Here is a 26702-nt window from a genome sequence, read left to right as displayed (position 1 = left end):
GAGGGTGTGCAGCCTGCAGAAGAGGAGGCTCAGGGCAGAGCTCATTGCTGTCTACAACTACCTGAAGGGAGGCTGTAGCCAGGTGGGGTTGGGCTCTTCTGCCAGGCAACCAGCAACAGATCAAGGGAACACAGTCTCAAGTTGTGGCAGGGGAGGTCTAGGGTGGATGTTAGGAGGAAGTTGTTGGCAGAGAGAGTGATTAGCATTGGAATGGGCTGCCCAGGGAGGTGGTGGAGTCGCCGTCCCTGGAGATGTTCAAGCAAAGCCTGGCTGAGGCACTTAGTGCCATGGTCTAGTTGACTGGCTAGGGCTGGGTGCTAGGTTGGACTGGATGATCTTGGAGGTCTCTCTCAACCTGGCTGATTCTATTGAGCACAAAACCCACATTGGAGTCACTGAACCATAAGAGCCAATGTCTTTGAAATGCTTTCAAACCATTGTACGGTACTGACGTAAGGAAAGTCCCTGGTCTCTAGCAGCAGAGACTGCCTGCAACAGCAACAGCACTCTGCTCCATAGCACTGACCTCTCCATCCCACTCTTCTCTTTTTTATTTTATCATTGCTCCATCTCTTGCTAAATCAGAAGAAAAAGCAATCAACCAATCCTACCTTAAAGATCCACAATCAGTTTAAAATTCTTAACCATTTACGGCCTTGTACTAATCAAGGCTCTAAGATGACATCTGCAGATGACATTTTTTTTGCTCAACTTTCTTCAAGGACAAAAACCAAGAACCCAAACTGATGAGGGATTGAGGAAAAAGAAAAAAAGAAGAAGAAAATAAACCCAAACTTCTAAAGCATCTTTTAGGTATATCCCAGCAGCAGCACAGGAGGAGTGAAGTTGGAAACGATGTTCAGAAATGGCTGTTGTTGCTCAAACCAGAGCAGATATCACTACAATCTTTACAATTAAAGAAGTAAATGTGGCTTTGCCCCCCCCCCCAATCTGCAATTTAATTTAGTGACTCTAATTATACATTAATGATCCTGATGAAAAGAAATTATTGTGGCCTATAATTTCATACCTACCACCCTTAAGATTTCGAGCACGAAATGTAAACACATTTAATAATGCAATGTTTCATTCTGCTGCAGCAGCAGTGAAAGCTATTTTAAGTCTTTTACCTCATCATGAACTTAACTTGAGAAAAAAAAATACCAACAACAGCTAAAGGGGAAAAAAAAGCCAGGAAATTAATAAAATAACTTATTTTAGTGAGTCATAACTAGAATAGTTTTTCCTATAGCTTGCATTTGTCAGCGGAGTTGGAACAATCTAGAGCTGGGCAGAAAGCATCATGTAAAGTATTTGATGGGAGAAATTAAGGCTTCACAAGGGGGCTGTAGACTAGGGGGGTAGTAAATCAACCTAATCTAAATAAGAGAATCACAGCAGACTAGCAAATTATTTATTCTAACCACATGGGCATCCTAAGATTCTCTATGCTTTGGGATCATTTTCAAGTAATCATAAGCAAAAAAAAGTAGTGTCTGAAAACAACAGACTGAAATACAAAGATGTGTTTGTTGGAAACAAACAGAGATATGTCTCAGACACATCATTTAAGCAGAGGATCATTCAGAAGCCCAAAACCCATTTCCAAGCCAATTACTGGGATTACAAGGCACTGAGAGTGTCTTGACAGGCAAAATAAAGGCAATACATGAAAATTCCAGAAGATCAGGCAGAAGCTTCTCTTCCCAAACTTCACAGGATCACAAGATATTAGGGGTTGGAAGGGACCCAAGAAGATCATCAGTTCTAACCCCCCCAGCCAGAGCAGGACCATACAATCTAGTACAGATCACAGGGGAATGCATCCAGACAGGCCTTGAGAGTCTCCAGAGAAGAAGACCCCACAACCTCTCTGGGCAGCCTGTGCCAGTGCTCTGCGACTCTTACAGTATAGAAGTTCCTCCTTGTGTTGAGCTGGAACCTCCTGCGCTGCAACTTACATCCATTGCTCCTTATCCTATCGCAGGGAACAAGTGAACAGAGCCTGTCCCCCAATTTCCTGTCAGTGAACAAAACCTAGTACAGAAGCTTGCTCCTCACCAAGCTGAGGGCCAGCATGGATGGTTGGTTACAACAGAGGGATCTCAAGTGAAAAACTGAGCTCCTTAGCTTCCAATTAAGGCAAGAACATCTATGCAAAGAAACAGACCAAGTTAGTAATTCTGACATGATTCACTGAACCTCTGCCACTTCCATTCTGCTAGGTCACTCCAAGATATGTGGAGAAACTTGGAATAGCCTAGAAGTCAAACACCAGCAGCTTCTTCTCAAGGAAGGGTGAGGAACCAAAATCAACAAGCAAAGCACAGCTGACATGCACCCAGCATACCCTCCTGACACAACTTCTACTTGCATGGAGACATCATTTCTAGAGAGACCCAGAATTTCTGTCTGACAAGGACCTGGGCTACCCCCACAACCAGGACAAGGCACTGACAGCATAGGTCTGTTTGACTACTTTCCAGACTTCACTAAATGGATAGTCTTGTTCTTCTGACACCCATCTGAGATAAACCTTGCAGAATATTAATTCACTGCAGCTCTTGTGCTGTCTTCAACATTCTTATCCAGCACATTGTTTTGCCTGACTCTTATCAGCTGAAAATATTACTCAGCAGTAACACAAAAATCCCTAATCTTGAGCAAGGGGAAGTGCTATTAATGACTGCCTACAGGCCCTTGTGAGAGCCTAGACCATATTTTCAGCTGCTTTTATATGAACTGATTTGACATCCCATATGTTATTCTTATTTACTTCTGATCACAATCACATACCTCTTCAATCTCACAGCAGGAATGGCCACTTGAAATTGCAGCTTTAAGCTACAGCAGAAGTTATTTTAACTGGCATTTGTAATATCACCCAGTAACATCAGTCACAGGTATATTTCTGAAGACAATTTAAGGAAGAATGAAAAGCATACTGCTTCTAAGTTCACTGGAATACTAAGTTATTCTTTCAGACAAAATTGAGGTCAAGCCTGTTGCTTCAGCTAATTAAAAACTCCCCAAACTCAAGCAGAGATTATTTCAAAGCTTTTCACAGCAGATATCTCACCTCTGGCAGAATCAGAATGTAAACTATTCTGATTCCAGTAAATGCAGGAGGTGAGAAACCTTACTGAAGTACAGAAGACATACAGATGATAAATTATATTTAACATGAAAAGCAGCAGTGGAACAAATAATGCAGAACATACCCAAAGAAAATATTTGTGTTGGCAGCAGCATATTCATAGAGTGGTTTGGGCTGGAAGGGACCTCCAAAGCTCATTCAGTCCAACCCCTCTGCAGCAAGCAGGGACATCATCCACTAGATCAAGCTACTCAGACCCTTATCCAGCCTGACCTTAAATATCCACAGAGATGAGGCCTCAACTACCTCCCCAAGCAACCTGTTCCAGCAACCTGTTCCAGCACTCGATCTTTCATGGTGCAGAACTTGCTCCTAACATCCAATCTAAATTGACTCTTCCCTAATCTCAAGCCATTGCCCCTTGTCCTATCACTGCATGCTTTTGGAAACAGCCCCTCTGCAGCCTCCTTGTAAACCCTCTTCTCCAGGCTGACCATCATCAGCCTGTCCTTGTAGCAGAGGAGTTCTGGGCCCCATATCATCTTTGTGGTCCATGTCCTTGCTCTGTGGAGGGCTCCAGAGCTGGATACAGTACTCCAGGTAAGGTCTTAACAGAGCAGAGCCTTCTGCAAGCTATTGGTTCATGTCCAGCTTCTCATCCACCAGCACTTCCTTTTCTGCAAGGCTGCTCTCAATTTGATCAGCCTCCAGCCTGCAGAGGAGAGAGACTCTTTCCAAAGGCATGTAGTAACAGGACAAGAAGCAATGGTTTGAAATTAGAGAAGAGATTTAGATTGGCTGTTAGAAACAAGTTCTTTACCATGAGGGTAGTGGAACACTGGAACAGGTTGCCCAAGGACGTGACTGTGGCCCCATCCCTGGAGATATTCAAGGTGAGGCTTGACAAGGTTCTGGGCAACCTGATGTAGTTGAGGACATCCCCGCAGACTGCAGGTCAGACTGGATGATCTTCGGAGGTTCCTTCCAACCCAAGCCATTCTATGGTGAGGGGCCTGGAGCACAGCCCTGTGAGGAGAGGCTGAGGGAGCTGGGGGTGTGCAGCCTGCAGAAGAGGAGGCTCAGGGCAGACCTCGTTTCTCTCTACAACTACCTGAAGGGAGGTTGTGGCCAGGTGGGGTTGGTCTCTTCTCCCAGGCAACCAGTAACAGAACAAGAGGACACAGTCTCAAGCTGTGCCAGGAGAGGTCTAGGCTGGATGTTAGGAGGAAGTTGTTGCCAGAGAGAGTGATTGGCATTGGAATGGGCTGCCCAGGGAGGTGGTGGAGTCACTGTCCCTGGAGGTGTTCAAGCCAAGCCTGGATGAGGCACTTAGTGCCATGGTCTGGTGGATTGGACAGGGCTGGGTGCTAGGTTGGACTGGATGATCTTGGAGGTCTCTTTCAACATGGTTGATTCTATGATTGAAGCTACCAACTGTAAGAGCTATACTTGGAACCTTTTGTTTCTTAACTTGTAAAGCAGTCAACTATCAGTATGCAACACTATTGAGTGCCACACTAACAAGTTAATCCTAAAACATGAGTTTAAATCCTAGCTTTTTACTTAGTCTGGCCTCACATTTCGCTATCACATCATTTCCCATTGAGTTCATCCACCACTCAGAGCCTGTTGCTGGGTTACTGGCTCCAACAAATCCATAAGCACACCAGCTCACTATCTATAACCTCCACCCCCACCATCTGTCTCAGGCCTCCCCACTTAATGAAGCATATTTCTCACTCAGCTGTCCAGAAGCTGGCAAGTGAGCTTAACTTCAGGAAAACGAATTACACACATCCCCAGACAGACGTAAATAAAACCAAGCCATCGCAGATTTACAGTGCTGCCTTCAAACCCGCTCCCCCAGCTCAGGGAGGATTAAAAAGGACTTCAAAGAAGCTCGAGTTCCAATTAAAACACTGTGACCACCCCGGGGACACAAAAATATTCCTCTGATTAGTGAGATGCGCTCTTTGAACTGTTTAGCTAAAAAAAAAAAGCTTTCAGAACTTTAAACAAATGCAGCAATTCTCTTTCAGAGTTTTGGGGTTTTTTTGGGAGGGGAGAGGAGGAGAAAGTTTCTAAAAATTTAATATTCAAAGTGAAGGACAAACAACATTTCAGACTGAAAGTTTTATGGAAGCCCATTAACACATCAGCTCCAGGCATCTACTAACAAACACCAAGATCCAAGCACTGCAGTCCCAGGACAAACCAGATGACACAAGTTGTTAGAAGAACCCAAAGAGTGTTGGTGTTGCTATAGTGGTGCTGGGACCTCAGCATTACAAAAGGATAGCACAAAATCCCAGTCCCATCAGCCCTCAGAACCACTCTCCCTCAAGGGCAGAGAACATCAAACCCACCTCACTCTGAAATTCTGCTCTCTTTCCATAGCATCCCAATCTCCCAAGCAGCACATCCAAGTCCTTTGTCATGCCATGACAATAGATCAGTTGCCCTCAGCCTTGGCAGCAAGGACAGAATTAAATAAAACACTCTTCCTATGCTTCCTATTCAAAAAGAAGAAAACAAAACCAAAATTCCCTTCAGTCTCTCATTCCCAAAACCAGACTTGAATTACATACTCCAAAAGTTTTAATATCAAGAAGAATAATGAACATTAAGAACAAATGCTGGGAAAAATAACTTGACTCTTCGAGCACGCCAAAGCAGTCAGAGCTAAGTGGATATAATAAACCTGCCTGTGAAAGCCAAACCCCAATCACCATCATCCATAAATAATGAATAATTCATGCTAGAAGAAAATAGAAGCAGACTTTAAGACTTGTTCACAGAAAGTGGAGCTGCTGTAATCGCATTAGAGATGTAAACAGTGGCATCTCAGCAATTACTGCTCTCCCTTTGCCAGCTCACTCTCCAAAACCAGTGCATCAGAGCTCAGCTGCCTGCATGCAGCACAGAGTTCAGAGCAGCCAAAAGCAATTATGACTTCCCTGTGTCTTTGCCACAGGCTCCTGTGACTGGGATTAAGGCAAGGACTGGAGTGGTGTCACAAGCACTCTGACACCATCTTGGCTTCCTGCTATCAAGTTTTAGTCACCTTCAATGCTGGAAGCTACTAGGGGGGACACTAATACAATTAGATGAGCAGCTTCTAACATTTGAAATGTACTGACAGAAGAGCAGAGCTCCTGTTCTCTCCATTAAAAGGAACATTTGAACATCCCTGTTCCACATCACTTGTGCATGTTTCCTTGCATGCACATTTACCTTCAAGATCTGATTTCACCCCACTGTAACAATACAGCACCCAGAACTACTCACAATCAGTTATTTTTTTCTGTGGTGAATGAGCAGAACCAGACAGAAAACAATGAAGAGTTAAAAACCTTCCTTCTGGAAGTCTTTACAATGTTTGCCCCACTCCTCCTTCTTGCTCCTCCATGACCCACAGCCTCCCAGTTCTGCTCCTTGCTGGCCTGATTGCAGCTTGGAACAAAAGCTCCACACCTGAGGAAAAATGCATCCAATATTCTAACTCCTCAGATTCCACTTGAGCTTGATTGGGAAGATATTGCAAAGTATTTATAACCCAAATGTAAATTGGAGCTCTGTTCATAACATTACATAACTCAGATGCTAAAGGTGTCCAGCTTGGACAACAGTGTCTGTGAGCAAGCAAAATCAAGGCTGCAGTCATTAAACTACCAAACAATTTCAAGTCACTGGTGCAGAGCTACCACAGTTAGTTTCTTTCCTCCTCAGCTTCACTGAATTCTCAGGTTCTGTTATGTTAGTAAGGAAAAAAAAAATCAATTTACTTCAGCCACTGTGGTTGATAACTTGAGCATTTGCCAGCTAAAAGCTTTCTCCAATCTCAGCTCGACTCTCCCTCCTCTGCTGAACCATGGCTGCCCTCAAAAAAAAATGCTCCACTTCGGAAGTCTCTCAAAGAAACAGTGCCAGAATGATGCATTTCCTGTGCAATTTGGTATCTCCACTCTGCTTCATACTTAACCTTTGCAAAGACAGGATTAAAACAAAAACAAAGGCATATGGAAAACAAGTCCCTCTGCTCAAAAGCAACTTTGCAAATGCAAATGCTTATAGAACGCTTGGATACATGCTGAGCAGTTACTCTTTGTAGAGCCATGTCCAGGGTTTCACAATTGCCCAAACACCTCCTTTTCTGCCACATTTATGACCATTTTTGACAGGAAACAAAAATCATCCACACACAGCATAGGAGAGGCCTGCAGAGGGACCTGGACAGGCTGGATGGGTGGGCAGAGGCCAATGAGATGAGATTTAACAAGGCCAAGTGCAGGGTTCTGCACTTTGGCCACAACAACCCCAAGCAGCGCTATAGGCTGGGGACTGAGTGGCTGGAGAGCAGCCAGGAGGAAAGGGACCTGGGGGTACTGATAGATAGTAAGCTGAAGATGAGCCAGCAGTGTGCCCAGGTGGCCAAGAGAGCCAATGGCATCCTGGCCTGCATCAGGAACAGTGTGGCCAGCAGGACAAGGGAGGTTATTCTTCCCCTGTACTCAGCACTGGTCAGGCCACACCTTGAGTACTGTGTCCAGTTCTGGGCCCCTCAATTCAAGAAAGATGTTGAGGTACTGGAACATGTCCAGAGAAGGGCAACGAAGCTGGTGAGGGGCCTGGAACACAAATCCTATGAGGAGAGGTTGAGAGAATTGGGCCTGTTTAGCCTGGAGAAGAGGAGGCTCAGGGGTGATCTTATTACTGTCTACAACTACCTGAAGGGACATTGTAGCCAGGTGGGGGTTGGCCTCTTCTCCCAGGTAACCAGCAATAGAACAAGGGGACACAGTCTCAAGTTGTGCCAGGGTAGGTATAGGCTGGATGTTAGGAAGAAGTTTTTCACAGAGAGAGTGATTTCCCATTGGAATGGGCTGCCCAGGGAGGTGGTGGAGGCACCGTCCCTGGGGGTCTTCAAGAAAAGACTGGATGAGGCACTCAGTGCCATGGTCTAGTTGACTGGATAGGGCTGGGTGATAGGTTGGACTGGATGATCTTTGAGGTCTCTTCCAACCTGGTTGATTCTATGATTGATTGATTCTATGAGAGACAGATGACACTCTTAACATTTTGTAACTATGAATGCCAAGAGGTTTTTGTAAGCCTGCATAATGGGGAACTAACTGAATAAAAAGGTTAAGGAGAGGACACAGCCTCAAGCTGCGCCAGGGGAAATTTAGGCTGGAGGTGAGGAGAAAGTTCTTCACTGAGAGAGTCATTGGACACTGGAATGGGCTGCCCGGGGAGGTGGTGGAGTCACCATCCCTGGAGCTGTTCAAGGCAGGACTGGACGTGGCACTTGGTGCCGTGGTCTGGCCTTGAGCTCTGTGGTGAGAGGTTGGACTTGATGATCTGTGAGGTCTCTTCCAACCTTGGTGATACTGTGATAGATGGACTTTGCAATCAGTGCAAGCAACACACAGCAAGGCTCGACAGCATGACCCCACCATGTGAAACCAATGCCTCTCTGCACAGGCATCTTGCTGCCTTCTGCAACTGCTTCAAAAAGCTCAAGGCAGAGAAGGAATCATAGAATCAACCAGGTCAGAAGAGACCTCCAAGATGATCCAGTCCAACCCATCACTACATCCTCCACTGGCACTCCTTTTTCTGGAGAGGACCACTCCAAAAATCCCAAGGGAACGAGCACAATTACTGTAGCGAGAAATTCAAACACTTCTTACAAAAGAAACTTTTTGCTTCCAACCCAGGGAACTACATAAACAATCACGAATCCCATGTGCACAGCCTCCATAGTCTGTTAAACTATTCATTTTTTAGCAGGCTTAAAATAAAATGCTCAACCACAGCTTCTCAGAAAGGAGAAACGAGAGCTGCCTATTGATTTTGTATCAGGGCTACCTCAGAAGAGAAAGGGAAGCTCATAGTAGTTGAAACAAATGTTGTCCCCCAACATCCTCCCCCTGCAGAAAGCACAAAAGCTTTAAAAACATGGAACTAGCTCAGCTGTATAGTTACCCTCTGAAAGGCCATCAATTACTTAAATTGGGCCATGTGGCAGAGAGGAATGAAAATGAGACATGGTCAAACCAGCCCTTCAATTAATTGAGAGGGGGGGAAAGGGTCCATTTCAAAAGAGGGAGGGTTTTTATTCTTGCCTTCCCCTCCTCTTTCCTCTCCAGCAATCACCATAGCCCAAAGAGACAGCAGCAGCAGATTTCATTAATAAATTTATTCCAACTTTCTTTTCAATGGTGCTAAAAATGTATGCAAATCCATTCATAATTAGGTTTAAAAATTCCATTTCATGGGATAATCAGACTTCAAAAAACTCAATTTTAGTTTTAATCAGATTTTAACAAGGATATTAAGTCCATTTCGTTCAGAAGAGAGAGAAACAGTGAATTTAACACAAAATGTATTCAAGCTTAGCCCTGGGAGATAATTAAATAAAATTAATTTGGCAAGGGCTGTCCGCAAATGGAAATGCTCCAGACAGCAGAGCACATTTCTGAAGGAAACAAAAGCAGTTCATTACTGTACAAACAGATACAAAGCTTATTGTTCAGACAGAAGGGAATTGCAGCTCTTCCACAACAGGAAGACAACCTCAGCCCTCGAGCTGCCTCTGACAAATGCAGGAGTTTGTGGAGGAGGAGAAGGTAGTTACTTCCTTCTTGTTCCAGCTAAGTCCTTTAACCTCCTCTGGCACAGCAAGGGAGATGCAGGGGACAGCATACACAAACCTAATGATACCAAATTACCCAGCACCGAGAAGGATAAACAACCTAGTGGAAGACAGCTCCTTGAAACCATGACAATTCACATGCAGTTTGAAGCTGTCAGCAAGATTCTTGTCAGATACAATCCCATCAAATTCCATGCAGTGATTCTGGCCCCATACCACAGGCCTGAATCCCAAGCTTAATAGCTCTCCCTGACAACAGCCATGAACTGACATGACTGCTAGAACTTTGCTAAGTGTCCTTCTCAAGGGTCAAATAGGCATTTTGCAACCCTTACAATCCCAGACACAAATGTACAGTTCTTTTGACCCTGCATTACCAGGTTTGCCTGACACTGAACCACTAAGTAGAGCCTATCCATGAAAATGACTACTGGAAAATACTTAACCAATGTACAGCATGAAAACATCAACCAGAATGTCTGACTCTAAATCAAAATTAAGAGATTCATTTGTATCCTTCTTTCCTCCAACATTGGACACTTCAGATTTGGCTGGACAGGGTGCTGTCCACATCACCTAGATCATGCCTTTGCCATGAAAGGTTGAACCAGGTGATCCCTAAGGTCCCCTGCAACCTAATATTAGAATCGTAGAATCAATCAGGTTGGAAGAGATCTCCAAGATCACCCAGTCCAACCTAGCACCCAGCCCTAGCCAGTCAACCAGACCATGGTACTGCCTCATCCAAGCTTTGCTTCAACACCTCCAGGGACAGTGACTCCACCACCTCCCTGGGCAGCCCATTCCAATGCCAATCACTCTCTCCGACAACAACTTCCTCCTAACATCCAGCCTAGATCTCTCCTGGCACAACTTGAGACTGTGTCTCCTTCTTCTGTTGCTCCTTGCCTGGCAGAAGAGACCAACCCCACCTGACTACAACCTCCCTTCAGGTAGTTGTAGACAGCAATGAGGTCCCCCCTGAGCCTCCTCTTCTGCAGGCTGCACACCCCCAGCTCCCTCAGCCTCTCCTCACGGGGTTTGTGTTAGGATTCTACTGAGCTAGACACACCTTTATGGAAAGTAACAGCACAGGATACAAGCAGCAGGCAAGTATTTCAGAGAAAAAAAGGCCACTGCAGCAATCTAACTGTAGTCAAAAGACACTGAGAAGTAGCACGCTTATCTTTAGCAGCCCTCCTAAGCCATGCAGACAGAGGCACACACATTTTCCAAGACCTAAGTCTACCCAACTGGAAAACAAACCCAGAAGCACTTTTTCACTCTACCAGCCTTCTGAATATATCAGTTATTACAGAGTGCCAATTGTATTTTCCCTGGCCAGCTACCTGCAGACAGGCAAGCCAAGAGGTGTTCTGTCACCTTGACAAGTGGGCCAGCTCTCCAGAAGGCAGGTGATGTCTTTGCCAAAGTCACACTGGAAACTACCAGGTCTAAATGAAAGGCTTGTCACAAAACAGGCTTGATGCCATCAACCTTGGCTGCTAAATTTGCAGCAAACCACCTGAAGCCACAAAGCTATAACTCTGGGGACACAAAGAGCAGCCAGTCAGAAATGTTATTTGCAAATGTGGCAGCAAAGCTGAGAGCAAAGAGAAAAATTCCTAACTAGATCAAAGCATCATCTTCTGAAGCGAGCCAACGGCAGAGCTGTGAAGTATCACCAAAACCCAGCCAAGGTAACTGATGAACAGCTGAGTCCTCCAGCTGAGGATACTGAACACGTTCTCAGCAAAGTCAGAGGACTTTTTAAAGAAGGGCAGAAATGTGGTTAATAGAATTTCAAGCCTTCCATGTGTACCACAGACAGAGAATGACTGTTCCATTAAAACAGAAGATAACTTGGTCAGCAAGGTAGAACTCAGGGACATTCAGAATTTCTTCCTGCCCAAAAAGTTGATCTTCCTTTCACTAAACTATTCATATCAGACTATAACTGGAAGAGAGTTAAAGCAAGTAAAGAGAACTCAAAAGCAATTCCAGCAAGAACAACTTGTTGGAGAAAATGGTTCTAGCAATAGTTACTCATTCCGCCCCACAGAGGCACAGGAAATGTGAACTTCACTGACAAGGGAGTTCAGAGTAGCAAAAAGACAGAGAATAAGGATTGAGTCAAAGGAGTACTAGAAACAACACATTTCTAGAGAAGCCAAACCTGTATCTAGCACTGGAAGGTTATGCTCCCTGACAGAGCTCACATGCATTTATAACAAGAAGCAACAGAAGCTGAGAGCTGCTTCACTGTGCAGGGGTTTCTAACACACTCTTCCAGAATGTGCTACCCTCTTACAAGAATGCTCTTCTGCAACAGACATGACCTCATTAGAACAAACATTTCACAGGTGAGGACCAAAATACATGCAGAACACATTGCCACACATCAGCAGCCACAGGCAAAAAAACACAGAGAGAGGAGGAGTAAAAAAGTAAACAAACCAAAGCAAAACACTAAACTCTTTGCCAATGCACTCTGAATTTCACACCACTGGCAGGGAAGGAAAGTAAGTTGCCCACACCCCCACAGCTGCCTTGGCTACACAGAATACTTGGGCTTGTTGTATCATCTTTCTGCTGGGAAGGCCTGGCTGCATTCTCTGCAAGCTGCTCCAACCCTACAGAAAGTTCCATTTGAAAAGAGGAGTCCTGGGCTCTTATTTGAGCTGTCACTACCTGCACATATTTACTAAACACAAGGATTTAGCCATTCCCAAGACTGTGTGCTTTGAAACTGGGAATTTTTCCAATTATCACAGGCCACATTCCCTTGAAGTGTGCTGGGTCTGCTCTCATTCAGGCAGCTCACTCCAGGCTGCCCTTTGTAACTTAAACTTCTTCCTCATCAGTTCAGGAAGAACCAACACATACCAAACCCACCTGCCTAGTGCACTGGTCAGGTCACACATTGAGTATCATGTCCAGTTCTGGGCTCCTCTATATAAGAGAGATGTTGAGATGCTGGAAGGTGTCCAGAGAAGAGCAATGAAGCTGGTGAGGGGCCTGGAGCACAGCCCTGTGAGGAGAGGCTGAGGGAGCTGGGGGTGTGCAGCCTGCAGAAGAGGAGGCTCAGGGCAGACCTCATTGCTGTCTACAACTACCTGAAGGGAGGCTGTAGCCAGGTGGGGTTGGTCTCTTCTGCCAGGCAACCAGCAACAGAACAAGGGGACACAGTCTCAAGCTGTGCCAGGGGAGGTCTAGGCTGGATGTTAAGAGGAAGTTGTTGGCAGAGAGTGATTGGCATTGGAATGGGCTGCCCAGGGAGGTGGTGGAGTCGCCGTCCCTGGAGGTGTTGAAGCAAAGCCTCTATGAGGCACTTAGGGCCATGGTCTGGTTGGTTGGATAGGGCTGGGTGCTAGAGTCGGACTGGATGGTCTTGGAGGTCTCTTCCAGCCTGATTGATTCTATGATTTAACACTGCAGTACAGAGAGGAAGGAGCAGTCACACAGTAAGGCTAAGACAAAAAAGCTACTTTTCAGCTTGTCTCAAACAGAGTCACAAGAGAAAAAGACATCATTTGTATGAACAGCAGCAATTTAAGCAGCTCACTTCAAGACTTTACAACTTTATTGCATATTGTTTCAAGTAAGAAAGATCATAGCTGAAAGAACATCAAAGCAAACATTTTTCTATTTATTCTAGACACATAAGACATAAAATCACCCATCTGCAAGGGTTTTCAAAATGTTGGGGGACACTAAATAAAATTCTTCATGCTCCAGTAACATCCATACTGAATCTCTCCATTTTCCTATCCAGATTTTCCTACCCAGTCCAGGATATCTTCATCTCCAACACTGGGACTGGAGATGGATTAGTAAATAATCCAACCCAGCATGGCAATTCTGTGCTGTAAGTCACTTTAAAATAACAAACAACACTTACATAACCACAAGTACTTCAAGAGGACCTCGAGGCCCTCATCACATTAATCTTTTAGCTCACTAACATTTCAAGTTCACTATGCCCTTTAAGAAACGTTGGAAAACATCATGCAGTGCTTTTGCTGTTACAAGCCACATTGTTTTTTTCCTCTCCAAACAATGTATGCACAAAGCTATATTTACCAACATGTTCTCTTTAATAACAGCTTGTGAGGAAAGAGAATACAGCTCAGGTAAAGACATGCTTTGGTCAAAAACAGTCACTGGCAAAGAGATCCCAAGGGAGGAGAGACTGAAGCTTAAAGGATGTGGCTTACATGCTGATTTCACAAGGCATTGAAGCTGGCTTAGTTAGAACTAAAAGTGTTTTAAAGTTGCTAAGAAACTGCAATCCTTTAATGTTCCTACATTTCCATTTTTTCCCATCCCATCTTGATGTTGCTACTCTGAATACCCCAGTAAGTACAATCAGCACTGCTGTCACAACTACCTGAAGGGACATTGTAGCTAGGTGGGGGGTGGCCTCTTCTCCCAGGCAACCAGCAAGAGAATAAGGGGACACAGTCTCAAGTTGTGCCAGGGAAAGTATAGGCTGGATATTAAGAGGAAGTTCTTCACAGAGAGAGTGATTGGCATTGGAATGGGCTGCCCAGGGAGGTGGTGGAGTCACTGTCCCTAGAGGTGTTCAAGAAAAGCCTGGATGAGGCACTTAGTGCCATGGTCTGGTTGGCTGGCTAGGGCTGGGTGCTAGGTTGGACTGGATGATCTTGGAGGTCTCTTCCAACCTGGTTGATTCTATGAAATTTTAGCCCTTTCCTGGCTGATCCTGCACAGAACTCCCACCTGCACTGGTGACAAAGACAAAGAAGCACTTCCTTAGGCACCACTGGAAGGATGAATTCTTACTCAAGGCATCAATGAAGTTCAGCACTAAGCAGGAGTGAATCATTTTCAAAATGCCACCAGGATAACCTGCACCAAACAGGCTCAAGAAAGCTTCTCAGATGATACAAATCATATCTGCCACTTGAGATAAGACCAAAATAAGCTACTCTGAACAGTTCAGCCTGTCTTTTGAGCAAACTGCTTATTTCTCAAGATGAAAGGTCAGTTGGCCTCACTTTGTAAGTTCTTGTCCAGAGTTGCTGTTCTCTGTGGGTAGAAAGATGGACATGGTGTACTTCTGTTCACCAACCCTCCCTACTCTGTCCCTCCTGCAGTTTTCAGATCCTTAGTGTTAAACAGTGTCAGCAACTCCAAACTGAAATACACTGCTCCACTCTTCCTGTTCCTGAGCCCATTCCCTTGCTCACAGATTGGTACATATGGCAATCACACCCAAGTGTGACTGAAAAGGATCTTTTCATTTAGATCTTGTCTAGTCTTTCGCTATTATGAACTCCAGTTATCTCCTCTACCACAACCTTGTGGAGCTGCAGCTCAGAAGCAGTAGTCTGTGTACTTCTGACTCCCCTGGAAGCTGCATTCAGAATTTGGCCTTTCTTAAAATGAGAACATCCTTCTAAGCTGCATTCTCTGCAGGGTTACAGTGACTTAAGTGTCAATGCTACCCTTGAGCATAGATTGGTCATTTCTCGTCCTGCTACTGATCCCCCTGCCCTCTCCTCCCTTCCATCCATGTATTCCTTGGCAACAATTACATCTCCCACCAGCCTTTGCTAGAGAAGACCAGTCCTTCCTTCTAGCACTAGTTCAGGGGGCTCTCAGAATCCCAACAGCAACCCTTTTCTACACTGTTCCCATCACCTGCCTCCACAGTGGGTGACTGGAACTGAGAAGCATCTTCCAAGCAGTTTGCAGAGGCACTGGAACACTGTCAGCCCTGGGAAGTTTCTCTCCTGGTGCATCCTAGGTGTAAGAACTAACAGCCATCCTGTTGTGCACAAGCACACAGCCCTCTCTAGTCCTTTCAAGAAGTTTGCATCTAGCTCCTGATTCTGTGGAGCCCTGTGCTTTGTTTCATTGAATTCTGTCCCACTTCTTCACTCTAATCCTCAGCGTCACCCAGTTCTGCATACCCAGCTTTTGTGTATTTAGGAATTCTCTGAACTTGGCATCATTAGTCACGTTTTATCAGCACACACCATAGTTTTGCACCAAAACCATTAATAGAAATACTAAATGAAGCAGATCCTAAGGCTAATCTGTAAGGAATTCTACTTACCCTTGCATTTTTCCTTTCAACAATTCTGAACCTATCCTTGCTTAAACAATTCCTCATACACCCTACAATTCTTCTATTAATTTCCACCTTCTCCCTCATGGTTTGTATGTTCTCGTGGGCTCTCTTGATCAAAAGTCTCAGTGAAGTCCAAATAAATAAGATCTATTGTGTTTTATTTGATAAGCTAATCAATCTTCTAGACAAAGAAAGCTGTTCTGTTGGTCTGGCACAATCTATCTTGGTACTGCTTGATCCAATGAAGAAGGCAGATTCCTTGCCCTGCAGATAAAGGCCATGCCCAGCAGTACAGAGAAGCACAATGCAAGAGCTGGAAAACTTACTGTAGAGTTTTGTTTTGCTTTCATTTAGAAAAGGCCAGTGCCTTTTAAGAAGAATTTGGGGGAAAAAAAAGCATTGCTACACTAAAGCAAAATCAGCCTAAATAAGCATGTACAGGATCCACTGTTTACAGTTTTGTTGAAGTTACCCTACAGAAACATAACCTTGGGGAAAAACCTAAGGGAGAGAGCAGGGCAGAGCACATCAACAACAAGGCCAAGTGCAGGATTCTACAGTTTGGCCACAACAACCTCACGCAGCACTACAGGCTGGGGACAGAGTACTGAGAGCAGCCAGGAAGAAAGGGACCTGGGGGTACTGGTAGGTAGTAGCTGAAGATGAGCCAGCAGTGTGCCCAGGTGGGCAGCAGAGCCAATGGCATCCTGGCCCGCATCAGGAAGTGTGGCCAGTAGGACAAGGGAGGTTATTCTGCCCCTGTACTCAGCACTGCTCAGGCCACACCTTGAGTGCTGTGTCCAGTTCTGGGCCCCACAATTCAAGAGAGATGTTGAGGTACTGGAATGTGTCCAGAGAAGGGTGACAAAGCTGGTGAGGGGCCTGGAGCACAGCCCTGTGAGGAGAGGCTGAGGGAGCTGGGGGTGTGCAGCCTGCAGAAGAGGAGGCTCAGGGCAGACCTCATTGCTGTCTACAACTACCTGAAGAGATATTGTGGCCAGGTGCGGGGTTGGTCTCTTCTGCCAGGCAAGCAGCAACAGAAGAAGGGGACACAGTCTCAAGTTGTGCCAGGGGAGGTCTAGGCTGGATGTTGTTAGGAAGTTGTTGCCAGAGAGAGTGATTGGCATTGGAATGGGCTGCCCAGGGAGGTGGTGGAGTCACTGTCCCTGGAGGAGTTCAGGAAAAGCCTGGATGAGACACTTAGCACCATGGTCTAGTCGATGGGCTAGGGCTGGATGCTAGGTTGGACTGGATGATCTTGGAGGTCTCTTCCAACCTGGTTGATTCTCTGATGATTTTAACAAACCCAGCAGAAAATTCAGAAGATATTGAGAGATGCTAAAACGCAAGTGGAAAGGTAAAATTAAAAAGGAGTAGAGATTATAGCTGCTATTAGTTTTGTTGCAATGACCAAATGAGAGGCTGACTGAAAAAATCAAGCAGGAGCTCTCCCACAGCAGCAAACCATCCCCTTGCTGATTAGTCTCTGCTATTTAAATGATAATTTCACTTCAAGGCAAAACAGGATTGTCTTAGAAAAGTGGCTCTTTATAAAGCCTCTGTACTTTTAAAAGCTTCTCCTTCACAGCAGAGTGAGCACTGAAGTTCAAGCCATTTACACATAACATGGGTCACCACATGCTGGAAGAAAGCAAAATCCTTTTACCCAACTGTTTTTCAACAGCATCTCAAGCACTACTTGCAATAAATAGGGCAGCAACACAGAACAAAGTGCCTAACTGGGAAGTCCTTGTGGCAAACTGATCACCTGCTACACAGGAGACACCACCAGCAAACATGACTAAAAATACTCCTGTTTCTAGTGGAAAAGGAGCTTTAAGTTTATTGGTTTGGGAACTGCAGCCTCTAGTCAAGCTAAGACAGTGCTTTAAATTCAGATCAAAAGAGCCAATGGAAAAAGAAGTGATATTAAAGTGATGTTTTCATGTATTAAAGAGATGGATTGGCATCTCCACTTCCAAAAATCAAATTTTTATTCCTCTAGCATGAATCATCCATTTTTAATTTGCTAACATTATTCTCCATACAGTTCCTGTAGGCAGACTACTGAAGTTCCTCAAATTACTCTTCAACAAGGGAGATGGAACATGTGCTAAGCTACTGTTCAGCAGCTCTCCCCGTGTCCAGAACACCAGGTCAGTGATTCTGGATGACATTTGCTTGAACTGTTCCCAGAGCTTTGAAATGCAAAGCAAGGACAGACATATTTTTGATGTGAGCTTGCTTACTTTTTACTTTGCTTCTCTGATTATACATTACAGGCTCAATCTGCCTAGATGTCAGGTGCTCATCCATTATGTTTTACACTCTTCCTATCTTTCTTTAGCCTGAAGACTTATTACTGTGATATACTCAAAAGGAAATAAAAGCATTAGTGGCAAAGGAGAAAGAACACTAATATTTTGAACATCAAAGATAAGTACAGCATTTCTGAAAAGAAGTTAATACAGGAGAGGAAAGTACAGCAGGATGCTTTGCCCAGCATTTCAGGGAAGCACAGGCAGAAACAAACCTCAAATATTTTAAGGAGAGGTGCAGATGGCTGCCATGTTAACACTAAATGGATCAACAATATAAGAATGAGACAAGACCAAATCCTGACTGAAGCATGGACTTGATCTCAGGCTTCCAAACACCACATTTAAACACCTTACTCCCTTCCAAGCCGCAGCCCCAGCCTGAAATCTCCCACGGCAGTGTTCTGACTACTCTGGAAACTAAAGCTTTAGATTTTTCAGATGACAAAGAAGCATTTTTCTCCCTGCCATGCACACAAAGCATTCTGCCCAGGAAAGCTAAAACCAAAAGGCACTGCAGGAAGTGAAGAACAATGTCCATTTTAACATAGGATAACAAAGAACAGAGAAGCTCACAGCAATACTCCCTCATATGCTGTCTTGCCACATTTTATAGGCAACAGCTTCCCTCAAGACTCCTCCATGCAAAGAAGAGTGGCTCTAGTGCACACAATTACTGCAAAGCAACCACAACTATTTCTCTCTTGAATACACTACCTTAGACTCTGAAGACAACAATTCCCTTAGGGAACTGTTCATGCACATCAACACAGCAAAATTTTGTTGTCTATACAAGACAACAGCAGAAAATATTTCCATGAGGTAAGGCAACACCTAACAACTATAAAAGTTTCTAAAACAAGTGCAGCAATTTTGGGTTTGCCTATTGTTGGTTTGGGAAGGGAGGTGGGAAAATTAAAGCTTCCCTCTAGACAGTGTTTAGCTCCCTTTTAGTGCCCTGGGAAATCCCACGGTGATGGGACAGCCTGCTTTACACTGGGAACCTCCTAGACAGCACCTGTGCACTGATGGAACAGCCTGCTTTACACTGGGAACCTCCTAGACAGCACCTGTGCAGTGATGGGACAGCCTGCTTTACACTGGGAACCTCCTAGACAGCACCTGTGCAGTGATGGGACAGCCTGCTTTACACTGGGAACCTCCTAGACAGCACCTGTGCAGCGATGGAACAGCCTGCTTTACACTGGGAACCTCCTAGACAGCACCTGTGCAGTGATGGGACAGCCTGCTTTACACTGGGAACCTCCTAGACAGCACTTGTGCAGTTTTCAGTATGTTCACTGTTTATAGAGAACTTAGATGTACAAAGTGAAGTTTCACTACCCTTATGCAAGGTGAATTCTGATTTTCTTCCCCAGTCTGCAACTTAGCTCTGAAGTCGTGGGCCATCATCAGCCAACCCTGACAAACTCAGCTTCCCAAACACTAAAGGTTAAGTGCTGTCTCTAACTGCATCGCTGACCTGAAGCCAGCACAGAACACTTTTAACTGATCTATTTCCTGCTTGGTGAGAAGAGACCAGAGGGCCACAATAGGGTATACTCCAGCACAAATGTTTGGTCAAGTATGAGTACTGTGTTCAGCTCCGGGCCCCCCAGTTTAGGAGGGACACTGAAATGCTTGAGCGTGTCCAGAGAAGGGCAACCAGACTGGTGAGAGGCCTTGAGCACAGCCCTACGAGGAGAGGCTGAGGGAGCTGGGATTGGTTAGCCTGGAGAAGAGGAGGCTCAGGGGTGACCTTATTGCTGTCTACAACTACCTGAGGGGTGGTTGTGGCCAGGAGGAGGTTGCTCTCTTCTCTCAGGTGGCCAGCACCAGAACAAGAGGACACAGCCTCAGGCTGCGCCAGGGGAAATTTAGGCTGGAGGTGAGGAGAAAGTTCTTCACTGAGAGAGTCATTGGACACTGGAATGGGCTGCCCGGGGAGGTGGTGGAGTTGCCATCCCTGGGGCAGTTCAAGGCAAGGTTGGACGTGGCACTTGGTGCCATGGTCTAGCTTTGAGCTCTGTGGTAAAGGGTTGGACTTGATGATCTGTGAGGTCTCTTCCAACCTTGGTGATACTGTGGAAGGATCCTGGCATTGCTGGAAGTAGCAACAGTAACTCCCAGTCTTGCCTTGATTGGTTGGAGTTAATTAAGTATCCAGAAAAGCATATGAGCAATTCAAATTATTCAGCATGCAACTGCTTTGTATATCTGTCAACAGATTTTTTTTTATATACCAGTAACCACTTATTCATAAGGGACATTCATAGAAAGGTAAATTACTACCTTGTGAGAAAGGAGAAGATTATGAGCTCCATTCACTACTGCAAAGAGACTCAATGCTTTGCATGGAAGGGAGTGCAGAGTAGCTAAGCATAGTTAATCAAGATTCAAAAAGGGAAGTAGAGAACTCCAATATTCTCCCTTCTCTTCTATTCACTGAAGAAAAGGAGCACTAATCCACCACTAAATGCAGAATCAAGAAATCCGATTCCCTCTTCCCTTCCTCTCTCCTCCCTTCCCCCTAGCTCCGAAAGCAGAATGGGCACAGGACTTCCCGTACCCAGCATAGCACCTGTGTAATTACAAATTACAACTCTGCTAACCACTGTACTAAACAGAGATGCCTGCCACTTAATTAAACCCTTTCTTAGAGAGGAAATGCATACACATTCACGCTATCTCCTCTCCTTAATTGGTCTCAGACATTGCAGGAAGCTAGCCCCCAAGATTTGTCAGCCAGCCAACTCACAGATGTTTCAGAAAGAAAACCAGGTCAGCATTAACAGGTTCACTTCTTTGGCTCTAGGCGACAGGTCAGCAGATCAGTGTCTGCTGTCTCCAGCTGACAGGCTCCACAAAGGGAAAATTGGCCCTTAAGCACTGGCCTGAATTCCTGTCAAATCTGCACTTCTCACAGGCCTGGACAGCAAGCATGGGAAACAGCTATAGCAGCTTAATGTGATAGCATCACTGAAGCCAACTAAATTTACCCTTGCAAACTGAAGGACAACTATAGGGATCACCCAAACCCATGCTACATTAAACCTGAGTCTCTCCAGGTCAGCCTTACACCATAAACACCAGGGGGCTAAGGACTTGCCTTCCAACATAACTACAATTAGATGAACTCAAGAACATCCAAGACCATGACTGGAGCTTCTGAGCAACGCAGAGTCCAAGCACACTATTCTGCCTGATACATCAGCTTCACCTTTCAGTCCCACAGGGTATTCCATGGCCATTCAGATAAGGACAGCTGATATCTCCATTGCTTCCTTGTGATGGGCATATGGAAAAAGGCTCTGACAAGCCTTTTTGATTCCAAGAAGTAATATGAATAAAATATTTGGCTTTATCTTCCACATAGAAGCATCAAGCCTGAGCTGACAGTATTATTTGTAACAGAAAATGGTGTCCCAAAAAGGGAGTGGCCTATTTAAGTAAATCTTTATCAATACATAGAATCAACCAGGTTGGAAGAGCACTCCAAGATCATCCAGTCCAACCTAGCACCCAGCCCTAGCCAATCAACCAGACCATGGCACTAAGTGCCTCATCCAGGCTTTTCCTGAACTCCTCCAGGGACAGCAACTCCACCACCTCCCTGGGCAGCCCATTCCAATGCCAATCACTCTCTCTGACAACAACTTCCTCCTAACATCCAGCCTATACTTCTCAAGGCACAACTTGAGACTGTGTCCCCTCGTTCTGTTGCTGGTTGTCTGGGAGAAGAGAACTCCCACCTGGCTACAACCTCACTTCAGGTAGTTGTAGACAGCAACGAGGTCACCCCTAAGCTTCCTCTTCTCCTGGCTGAACAACCCCAAATGATCATCTTCCAAACACCAATCACTCAAATACCAAAAATTTATCACTGATATAAAATAATTCTGCTGTGTACAAAGATCTTTGAGCCCAGCATGCAAGGATTTCATAGAGTCTTCCAATGCAAAGCTGAAAAGCAAAAAAACACCAAACAAATTCCCAAACATCACCCCCCCCAGAAGTGTTCAAGGTTGGATGAGACCTTAAGCAACCTGGTCTAGTGGAAGGTGTCTCTGCCCATGGCAGAGTGGTTGGAACTAGATGATCAATAAGGTCCCTTCCAAACCAAACCATTCTATGAATCCTACATTAATATTTGTTCTCTCCAACAGAAAAAAACTTGTACTAGAATTCCTCTACAGCTCTTGCTTGTGGTCTACCTGTCAGTCTCCACAAATCTGCTCAGCCTTTCAGCAAAACTTCAGCCTTTCAAAACCTGCCATCTTCTGCCACTGATGGCTAAATACAATGACAAATGCAGCATTAATGCTTGTCAGCTGCTATCAACAGCTCTCAGGATCTTCAGTATCTGACTTATTGCCTCATCTTTAAAACATACCTGATGCACATCACTTTGCATCACTCTGTACTTCAGAGTGTAGCTGTTTACAGATAGCAAAATCACCTAGCTAATTCATTACAGGACAATGGCAATGCCAGCCAAACACAAGCAAGCAGCGGGGGGGGGAAGCCACATTTAGATTGAAATCTCTCACAGAACAAGAACACTCATTTTTCACAGTATCAACAAGGTTGGAAGAGACCTCATAGATCAGCAAGTCCAACCCTTTACCACAATTCTCAAGGCCAGATCATGGCACCAAGTGCCACATCCAATCTTGCCTTGAACAGCTCCAGGGACGGAGACTCCACCACCTCCCCGGGCAGCCCATTCCAGTGTCCAATGACTCTCTCAGTGAAGAACTTTCTCCTCACCTCCAGCCTAAATTTCCCCTGGCACAGCTTGAGGCTGTGTCCTCTCGTTCTGGTGCTGGCCACCTGAGAGAAGAGAGCAACCTCCTCCTGGCCACAACCACCCCTCAGGTAGTTGTAGACAGCAATAAGGTCACCCCTGAGCCTCCTCTTCTCCAGGCTAACCAATCCCAGCTCCCTCAGCCTCTCCTTGTAGGGCTGTGCTCAAGGTCTCTCCCCAGCCTCGTTGCCCTTCTCTGGACACGCTCAAGCATCTCAATGTCCCTCCTAAACTGGGGGGCCCAGAACTGAACACAGTACTCAAGGTGAGGTCTTTCATTTGGGTATCTTCTACATGCTGCAGCAGGGAATGCAAAAACAACAACAGTGCTAGTCTAGAGGTGATTCTAAGGCTTGAAGTGAGAAAATAACCAAACCTTGAAGAACTCCTATTGAACGAAACAAAAACGCAGCACGTGTGGTGTAAACACCAAGTTTACAGAGCTGCTTGGACAAACGCTCGTCTGTGGTGGCACAGGGAGTAATGGGCACAAATACTTTGATACCAAGTCACTACCCTCAGTACCGGACAAGGAGACCACAGCTGCACGCGTGCAGCACTGAAGAGATTCTAAAAGATTCGATGGTAGCAGTGACCGAAGCTGCCCAGCCTAGCTGGCGCTGCCCAGCCTAGCTGGCGCTGCCCAGGGTGCCCAGCTGCTCATCTCCAGCCGCGCTGCGGCTGGCAGCCCGCACAGCGACCCAGCGCTGCCCGGCAGCAGGAGAAAGGTTGCCATCTGGTGGGCGTTCTGCGCACTGCCATCCCGATCAAGCACCCGCCCTGCCTCGCACATCGCCTGCCACCAGGACGCGACTGTCAAAATACCTGTTGTTTAATAGCAGTCAAGAAAACATCTCTAAGCCAACGGTCTGAAAGCATAACCAAGTATCTCACGATTAACCTGCGTCTTCAGTGATCATGGTCAACAACTCAACCGTACAAATCCTGCATCCTGAAGAAATACAGAATTACAGAACCTTAGAGGTGGGAAGCAACCTCCAGCGATCATCAAATCCAACTTCCCTGCCAAAGCAGGATCCCCTAGCAGCACAGAAACGAATTCAGGTGGGTTTCAAAAGTCTCCAGAGCAGGAGATTCCACAACTTCTCTGTTCCAGTGCTCTGTCACCCTCACTGTAAAGAAGCTTCTCCTTATGTTGAGGTGAAACCTTCTACATTCCAGTTTGTACCTGATGCTCCTTGCCTTATTGCTGCAGACCACCGAAAAGAGCTTGGCCCCACCCCTCAGATATTTATATACATTGCTCAGATCCCCTCTCAGCCTTCTCTTCTGCAGACTAGGCAGCCCCAGGTCCCTCAGTCTCTCTTCGTAGGTCACTCTTGAACTAGGAAGCCCAAAATTTGAGACAGCATTCCAGGTGCGATCTCACTAGGGCAGAGCAAAGAAGGTGAAGAACCTCCTCAGACCTGCTGGACACACTTCTCTTGACGCACCCCACTTGATAAACTACATCAACACAGCCTGAAGAAACAAGAGTACAAGTTGCTAGTTCTTTCCCAGGAACAAAAACTTACAATAGCCACACAAATGAACAACCTTCTCAAAGAGTGTAAATTCCAAAACAAAGATTTGTTTTTGCAAATAAAAATTCAGAATGTTGTGTTCTTTCCCTTCACAGCTGAAACCAAATGCTACAAAAGGAACATCAGGTCAGAGCAATACATGAGAAACATATGAACATCCCTGGCAGCATAACAGTAATACACAAAGGAGACCTAAAAGACAAAATTACATCCACAACAAAAGACAGAGCAGAAGGTAGGCAGTAAGAAGATGAAGATCTCAAAGGATATGTAATTGAACACAAAGAAGATTATCTAGATTTGCAGTGTGTAACATGAGCCATCCATCACTCTGATGTGTGTTATGTTATTATCTGAATGCTGTATAGCTTACAAGTATATTGTACAGCACTGCACAAGGCAGGTGGAATTCCAAGGGCAAATTCTGGGAAGAATCCTGTACTACAATAATGCAAATATACTGATATGCTCCACAGCTAGAGATGTCTTTGGTTCCCTAGTTTGTGAGAGCAAGAGGAAAACTCAGAAGCATACAAGTGGGATCCAGAACTAGGAAACAAAAGATTAGCCTTCAAGTGAGCTGTGAATGAACTTGTTTCCCCCAAAAAAGTGAAGCATTATAAAGAGTTAGCTCTTCCACTGTTACCTGGAAGAGACCAGCACTAAACCAGTAGGACTACCACTGTACTCCCAAAAAGTGCACTTCCTTTCCAAGTGCTATTACCTAAAATTACACTCCAAAGTCTGACTATAAGCCAATCTGACAAAAAGCCTGCTGGGACCAGGCAATCAGTGAAGAGAAACCACTGAAAGCAGACACAGGACAGGCCCTGTGGAAGTGCTGGAGGAAATGAAAACCCATCCTCTCCCACAGCACCACGTACAGTACACGCTCCCCTTCCTCCTCTGCACCAGTGAAGAACGTGATAAGAAAAGATGAGAAAGCCTAATGCATTCCCTTTTTCTCTGCTTATCTAGTCATTAGCAAACAGCACATTGCTCTGCCTCTTTGGGACAACCATTCAACTTGTTCTCCTTTTCTTCCACGATGAGATGGGCAATTAACTCTTCTCTAACTTCCAACAACAACATATTCCAGGAACCTAACTAGGACAATGATCTCTCATCATCTTTGTGACCCTGACTGAAAATTAACATAATTCATGCTGTAAGAAGTCTGAGCAACCAAAAAAAAGCCATCATACAGGGAGAGAGGGGGGAAATCACCCAGTTGCACTTGCTACAATTGCATGCAAAGGATGATTTTTCTCAAGAGCAATTCCCATTTCTGTACAACAAGATGCCATTAATAGCACTAAACAATATGGCCCAATCAGAAACCCAACACTTTACAGAGAATATTCTGATTTTAAATGAAGGAGTTATTAGACTTCAACAGGCAGAATCACTTGGTTCCATTTCTCTCCCAGTGTGAAATTACCTCATTAAACCTTTAACAGCTTGAGGTAAGTAAAAAGCTTTTACTCCACTGCCAGAACAGGTTTTGTGAAAAGGATTCATACTATTTCTGTCCATTCCTTGCCACAGGAGATTCAGCACAATTCTAACTTCATCTAAATGTATGTAACCTCTGCAGATGCAGGAGAGACTCTCAAGCATGCTACCTACTTGCATGCCTCTAGAAAAGGGTTCATTATCTTCATTAAACAGAAAACACTGAGAAAATGAAGGAGGCTTTCCCAAGCAGAACACAGGTATCTTTGACATGAAGCAACAATGGGCCCAAGCCACACATTGAACCAAACACCCCAACCTTTGAACACCACCAGCAGCCTGCAGATAGCTCTGGAGCTGGCCACATGGAATAAAGAAACAATTGGTAAAATAAGGTTCTGTGGTTGCAGCTCAGGTCTTGATCCTGTATGAAAGATGATCCATTCTATAACCCTCATATCAAAATGGTTCTCTGCAAAGAAGCCTCTCCTTCTGGTGTAACAACAAGGTAAATAAAGAAAGCAGTGCTAAAACACAGAACACAAAAAAAGCTTCATAGCTACACAAATAAAAAAGTCTCTTGCAGTGGAAGGAGATGAACCACTAGCAGCCACTCTTTATACCACATACATAGCAGAGACCTTTAAGAACTCTGCTTCAGTGCTCCAGGTATCAGAAAGTCAAGTAACAGCACAAAAAGAGAGACCAGCTGGTGTTATAGAA

General features: G+C 45.1%; 1 protein-coding gene across 11 annotated transcripts in view; it reads right to left on the bottom strand.

The window, feature by feature from the left end:
• MAD1L1 (mitotic arrest deficient 1 like 1) overlaps positions 1 to 26702 on the bottom strand; it is a 511231-nt gene that overhangs the window by 470180 nt on the left and 14349 nt on the right. The window lies entirely within an intron of this gene.

The sequence above is a fragment of the Pogoniulus pusillus genome, chromosome 13 (genome assembly GCF_015220805.1).
Source record: "Pogoniulus pusillus isolate bPogPus1 chromosome 13, bPogPus1.pri, whole genome shotgun sequence".
NCBI lineage: Eukaryota > Metazoa > Chordata > Aves > Piciformes > Lybiidae > Pogoniulus > Pogoniulus pusillus.
Note: the sequence above shows the minus strand (reverse complement) of the source record. Positions and strands in the feature narration are given on the sequence as shown.